Consider the following 6,653-nt stretch of genomic DNA (forward strand, 5'->3'; position numbering starts at 1 on the left):
ACTGCTTGGGAGCTGGCCCCGCCCACCTTCCCCGGCCGCGCTGCGCAATCCCGCCTCCCCCCCTCCTCCCCTGCATGGTTTGCTCTGAGTTCATCCTCGGGGGCTAAAGCCCTTGTGCTGGACACACGTGCCAGTGCCTCCCCTGCCTCCTTTACCCAGCTTTAACGCGGTTTAACTTAGACTCCCTTTCTAGGAGGCATTGCTCCTTGTCCCTGAGGTTGACCTGCTTCTGGGACATCTTCAGGGCGAAGTGGTGGCCTTGGGGTTCAGTCATTGGGGGCCCCTTGGAGGCCTCATTTGGATGACCAATTGCCAATGGTGGCGAGTCACCCATAACCCCCGCCTCTGCTTCCCCCAATCACTGACGGGGAGGGTCCCCCATGGACAATCGCTGATGGCGAGGTGTCCCCCACGGCCAATGGCTTGGTTTGCAAATGCAGGCCTGGGGGTTTCTTCCTCTGTAGCAGGGAGGCACGGCCCTCTACCAGGGGTCTCTCGCAGGGTATGCAGGCCGTGTAACTGGGGGTCCTGTGGCCCCCAGACACCCAGAAGCTGGACTCGGCTACGTGTGGACTTTATGGACACACCAAGTAGTACACTGCAGGGGGGCGGGTCCCCCAGCGGCTGATCGCTGACTGGTGGGGGTGGTATCCCCCAACACAGAACCACCAGCGGCGAAACTGGAAGTGCACATTTACATTTTAGAGAGTGTCACTTAGAGCAGATTGTCTGGTGTATTGGACTGAAGCCATAAGGTGTCTTGTGATATTATTTATGGAAATGTTTATAAATATCAATGGGGGTGTCGGTTGTAGCCGTTTTGGTCTCAGGACATAGGCAGACAAGGTTCTTTGGGTGAATCTAATATCTCTTGTTAGATCAACTTAAATAGTTGGAAAAAAAATGTTTTTCCTGATGAAGGGTTTTGTCGCTGATGCGCACAGCTTCATCACTCAGACAGGTATGTGTCTTAATTTTGACATACTTATTCGTATTCAGCCGGCACTTGCAGTTTCGTGGCTGGCGCTTCCAAGGGGTGCACGTACATCCGCATGCACCCCCTACATGTTGCCAATGCATGAAACTTGTAAGTTGAAGAAAGAAGAACATTTTTAATAACTTTATCCCCCCCCTCAGTTGTTGCAACATTTTGGGGGCCCCTAAAGTGTGGGGCTCCAAGCAGTCACCCGGTTTGCCCTCCCTTAAAGCTGCTACTGGACATGGCCACTTAGCATTATGGAGAATCCAAAAGGAGCAGGGCTGAAAGAGACCCCAGAGGTCATCATGTCTGACCCCCTGCCTGAGGCAGGATCAGCCCTGTCCAACCCCCCCTGTAAAATCCATAATCGAAACTCTACCTATGACACCTGCCATCCCTGACAGACACCCCAGCCTGCCACAGGGAAAGCAGGGGAGCTGCGTCAGCCAGCGTGCTGCTTTGATGAACTGTTGTCAATATAACCTCGAGATTTTTAAGGAAAATTTTTCATGTCCCAAGTCAAATCAGCCAAATCAAATCCAAATCTGTCAGTCATTCAAAAACTGTAAGTGGCCCTGCTACCGTCAAGCATGCTTCACCCCCGCCTGGGGCTTCAGATGCTTTCAAAACCTTTGGGGGGCATCCTACGTGCAGGCCCAAGCCTGGACGCTTGGGGTTTGAATGCCCCCGAGTTTTGCTTCCCCGCAGCTGTATAGCTGCAGGAGCAAGCTAGGAAGGAGTCTCCCATTTCCATAAAGTTGATGTGTAGCCGAGTCCAGCTTCTGGGTGTCTGGGGGCCACAGGACCCCTCAGCTACGCAGCCTGCAGGCTGCATACCATGCAAGAGACCCCCGTAGAGGGTCATGCCCGCCACTACAGAGAAAGGAAGAAACCCCCACAGGCCTTATGCCACCACCTAGCAAGCACTTATAGCAGGACTTGAGCCTGTGTTTCCAAACCAGGGTCCAGAGGGCAACTTTTGAAGGCTGGCTGATATTTCAAGCTGGGCCCCTGCCAACATTCACATGCTCACATGCTTTCCTTGTGATAGAGAACAACTCATGTCAGTGAAATGATGCAGTTACATACACACCACGACCCCACAAACATGGGTTCATGAGCATGGGGCCTTCAAGATTTGGTTTACTCAGTGGACAAGTTCTTCACCAATAAACACCTGATACTGATTTTCCTTACTGTTGAAAGCTTTGTGGGGCTGAAGCAGAGAAAGCTGCCCAAGAGCCTGATCTTCCAAGCTGTTCTGCACATGGGCAGCATTAGAAGAGATAAACCCCACAGCTGGAAAGCACCACGGATTTCTCTCCCTCCAGTGACCTAGTAGTGGGAATTGACACACGTGTGACCGTGCCTGATCTCTTTCATCCATTAGAGCACAGCAGTGCGTACACAAGCCGGCCCATGACTACAGCCGTGACAGAATGATCAAAACAATAATAATAAAAGCAAAAATACGCCAGACTGGTTGAGTCTGAGCACTGGTATAACCACAGGCCATGTCTTAATTAGAGCTGCAGAAATCTGTTATGCAGCCCCAGAGGCAAACATGATCACCAGAGCAATACACGCTTTTGCCTGGCAAGCTTTCTAGTCACACTGAGCTATAATGCTCTAATTTGTTTGCCATGAAGGGACACCAACAAAAAAGAGATTTAAATGGGGTAATAGTGGCAACTGGAACATGCGGCTTCTCAAGCTTATGATGTCACGCAGTTCTTGAAGCAAGATTCCTGAGCAGGGATACCAAAGCTCAGTACTATAAACGAAAGGGTTAAGTACTAACTGTGTGTGATATACGATAAAGGATCAAACATGCACAAGGAAAGTTTTCTTTTCTTGTCTAAATGGGATAAAAAGGAAGACAATTTAGAAAAAGAGTGCACCAAACCGTTTGGCCTAATGTAGTCTGACCAACCCCAAAGATCCAAAAATCATGAGAAAGGCCTAAAAATCATTACAAAATAAGCCAAAGCAAAGTAGGGCAGAAAGGCATCTCAGGGGGTTATCTAGCCCATCCCCCTGATTGTATCAGATCCATCCCTGTCTAAGCCATCTCATCCATGTACCTCACCTGCTTTTAAAAATGTCTACTGATGGAGGCTCTTCAATCTCTCTAAACAGACTGTTTCATTAATGGGTTCTTTTTATTTGCCATCTGGTTTGTGACCCCTTTATGTATGCTGCCTTCATGTTTCCATGCTCTCTTCTACAGTCATGAATACGAGAAACTTACATTTTTCTATGGTGTAAAAACTGAGATTCTCATGATTCCAAAAGTGGGGCTTGAAGAAAAAAACAAAAAGCTGCCAGACTCAAAAGAAAATCATAAGCCCTGGCAACATTGTTAATGAGACTCAGGTATTGTGTTTTTAAATAACATGCCAATACACAAAAAGAAAGTTTGTTATTTATTTCCTAATATAAGCCATAGAAATTAGTGAGCAGGCATTGCTTATCACAAGGTAGGAGAAACAAAAGAAAATAAAAAAGTTGTGTTTTTAATGTCATTAAAACCCAGCTTTGAGTTGCAGTGAACCTCATTAAATCCCCCTTACTCAGCAATTGTTTTCTAGTGTCTAACTGCAATGGAAATTCACCTATTAGAGACAGCCATTGTCCCCAAGGACATTCAGATAACAAAGCCGTCAAATGACCACATCTGCCTATAAAGTTTTCCAAAGGGGTGAATCATTTCCAATGGCAGAACAATAACAGTGTCTTACTGTGGAACCAGAAGTATGATTCAAGCTTTGTTCCAGACTTAAGCCAAAGACTGCCCCCAATTAACCCAGCTGAAAAGGGGTATCTGGTCATTTGGGCTGGAGAGCTGAAGGTGACCTTTTTTTGATTTTAGACCAATCACTCCCCTGTGTGCTGTTGGCTAGAGAAACTGGCATGCCTTCACCAAGCTAGCTCAGAGATGACTTTTATTCATCCATTCATTCTGAGAGTTAAGATTTTCCCCTCCCACTCCCTGCCATCTTTTCCCCAAATGTATACATCTGTGATCCAAAATCTCAAGTAAATTCATCCTTGGATCTTGGTTCTCCAGTCCCTTGCCTCATATTAGGTGATCCAGATTCTGTCTTTGAACCCAACTGCTTTGAACAAATCAGTCAGAAAGCCAGTTTAAATGACTACCTGGTGCTTAAGGCAAAGAAGACATGGTTGGATGTACCGGACAGCTTAGGGATGAGTTTGGTGCATGTTTGCTGTTACTACATGGCTTCTGAGCCAGCTGTAGCTCAGTCAAACCAGAGGAATCTGAACTAGTGAATAGCAAGTACGAGATACAGAGCGATGAGATCAGAATGACAGCACTTTGTCCTGATATAAAGTGGGCATAAGTTGTAAGGTAATAAATGGAGACTAAGACTTTGGGTGTCTTATCTTATAGTTGCTTGAGTTGTCCTTCAGAATAAGCTATTGCTCCTTTGCTTGTATCAGACCTTGAACTCAAGGCCTTAACCTGACTGACCGCTATAGCTGCCTACCCCACCCTGTGGCTCTCAGAGACTGGGCAGGGCACTGAAAAGACCTCTGTCAATGCTGAGATGCCCCTACGTGGCCAGACCTAAGTCCCTGCTTCATAACACCTAACTAGCTACTTTTCCTGTTCAAGACCAGGGAGGAGAACAGGAAGTGTCTGTGCAACAGGGTTCTTTCCACTCTGAGACCAGCAGCTCCTCTTAGCTCCTGCTCCCTCCACTTGGCTCACCCAGCTGACCTCCTGCCCCTTTGGTTGTGATCTGGCTCTCTCCTGGACTCAGCCAACATCAACTTCGGCATTTATGTTATGGCTCTGCAATCCATTCACCCTGATTCCCAATAGGCGCAGGCCTGGCCTTCTTCATTCTGTATTTGGAAGTTTGTCCCTGAACCCGTTAAGATGGTATCAATATCTTCCTTACCTTTTCTAGAGAAGCAAGGATATTTGGTGATGTCTTTAACTGGACCATCTGTATAGTTGAAAGAAATGTTAGACAAGCTTTGGGGCATAACACCTGCTTATTTCACTACTCCCTAGTCAACCTAGGTCATCCCTGACAATCCCTTGCAGCCAAGGATGATTGTCTTCCATGATTGTCTTATCTGTGCGTCCAAGGATGGCTGATGAGTGATGATGACTGTGAAAGCTTGGCCAGACCTACACATGAAATTTAAATGACCGAATTAAAATAACAGTGTATCTTGCACAAGAATGCATGATCGTGGCTGGGACCATGCAAAATAGAGCAATACCAATTGGCTTCATCTCCTGTGCCAGTAGCAAATGTATCCAATGTTTTATTATGCTAAAACCATTCACAAAAAAGCTGCATATGCCTACGTAACTGTATCCCCGTTGAAACATTCCCCCTTGATTCAGGCATATTTCTTAGAACAGGCATTCAGTGTTTGTCTGGAGTTTTGCAAATGTCTCCATAGACCATCACCAGGGCAGACTATGGTTAAAACAACTACCCAAAACTACCTGTGATCAGTGCCCCAAGATTTTCCATTCAGTCAATCAAGACCCATCCCATTGGATTGAAATATAACCTCTGGACTAATCAAAAGCTTACAAAAACAAGTTTCACACCTAAACACTCCAAAACAGTATCCAAGCAGTTAGCAATTGTAATATGATGGCCCCTTGCTACCTGTGTTTTTTCAGACTTTAATTGACCAACTACCAGAGAGAAATGCTTTGAAACTGTACAATTGAACTGTATAATAATGAAAAAGAGTTGCCAGCAAGGTGTACGCTCCAGGAGAGACAGAGAAATCATTCTGCACCCAGCCGATCACTCCCAGGTGACGGATCCACAGTCAGTGAAGGCTGTAAAGACAAGGACCACTTCCTGCCTGCAGTGGTGAGAGAAACTTTTGCAGCTAAGATATGCTAGGACTTTTGTGATAGCTCATTTACTTAATACTGAAGAGTCTTTTTCTGTCGTTTAGTTTTATAGCTTGCGTGTGGTATTGTTATTAAAGCCCTTCTGCCGTTAATCAAATGAGGTGTCGTGTCACGGCTTAACTGCACTAGGTTTGAATTGCATTTTTGACTGCAACAGTGAGGCCTATCTGGGACTGACAGACCCTGTTGCAGCTGGGGCACGTGCTTCCATGCAAGGTGGGTGGATCTGGGTTCTTGTTTCACAACATGTTAAAAAAAATGCAACATCGAATCCCCTTGTGGGAGTCTATTGCCCAGGACTGCCCCAAATGGAAGAAGAGTCTGCTGCAAGCATTTCAGCACTCTGAAACCTTACAATAATGATAGAAAATGGAGAAGTGGGAGCAGCAGAAAGAGCAAGACAGCCTACACTATAGTTTGTCAATCTGTGGTACGTGTACCCCTGGGGGTACACGAGGTGCAGGCAGGGGTTACACAGGTACCCAACACTCTCTCTGTCTCTCGCCCTCTTTTCCTCTCTCTCTCGCCCCTTTCTCCTCTCAAAACTATGGCAAAAAAATTGGTGTGCCGCGCATTGCGTGGCACTTTAAATTCCCCAGTAATAATTTGGTGAATAATTCAGCCTTCCTAGCTTTGACCAACATCACCTCTAGCAAAGGTACATACTTGAGTTGTGCATCCCTGGTGTAAAAGGTGGCAAACCTACCCACACCAGATCAGACATCTGTCATATCATGGCTTTATATACACAGCCCT

The sequence above is a fragment of the Gavialis gangeticus genome, unplaced genomic scaffold, assembly GCF_001723915.1.
Source record: "Gavialis gangeticus isolate Ggan-Ray unplaced genomic scaffold, GavGan_comp1, whole genome shotgun sequence".
Taxonomy (NCBI): domain Eukaryota; kingdom Metazoa; phylum Chordata; order Crocodylia; family Gavialidae; genus Gavialis; species Gavialis gangeticus.